The 287-nt window shown below is 28.6% G+C and overlaps 1 protein-coding gene across 1 annotated transcript in view; it reads left to right on the plus strand.

Annotated features, from left to right (window-relative positions):
* Positions 1-287, plus strand: part of LOC119594578 (xylosyltransferase oxt-like) — a gene marked incomplete at its 3' end in the record, with an annotated part of 30183 nt that overhangs the window by 29346 nt on the left and 550 nt on the right.

The raw sequence follows: 287 nt of genomic DNA on the forward strand, positions 1-287 counted from the left end.
GATGCAGTAAATTGTATATTATGGCTTGTGTTTTTTCTTTTGTAAATAATATTATCTTATAAGGTTTAGATATAATGGAATGGTCTCTATTCAGCATCTTCATCGGAAGAATTCAGTTTTAGTGTTAATTTAAGGTTATTAGTTAGCGAAACTTGTGGAAGACTTTGGTTAGACACAGTTTTTAATATTTACTTTGTTTTATTCAAGGTTTTTGATATAGTGAGTAACTTAGTGCACTGATGTTTGCACAGGTATAATAGTAACAATATTTGTTTCATGATCGGAAA

This window comes from Penaeus monodon, chromosome 34 (genome assembly GCF_015228065.2).
Source record: "Penaeus monodon isolate SGIC_2016 chromosome 34, NSTDA_Pmon_1, whole genome shotgun sequence".
Taxonomy (NCBI): Eukaryota; Metazoa; Arthropoda; class Malacostraca; order Decapoda; family Penaeidae; genus Penaeus; species Penaeus monodon.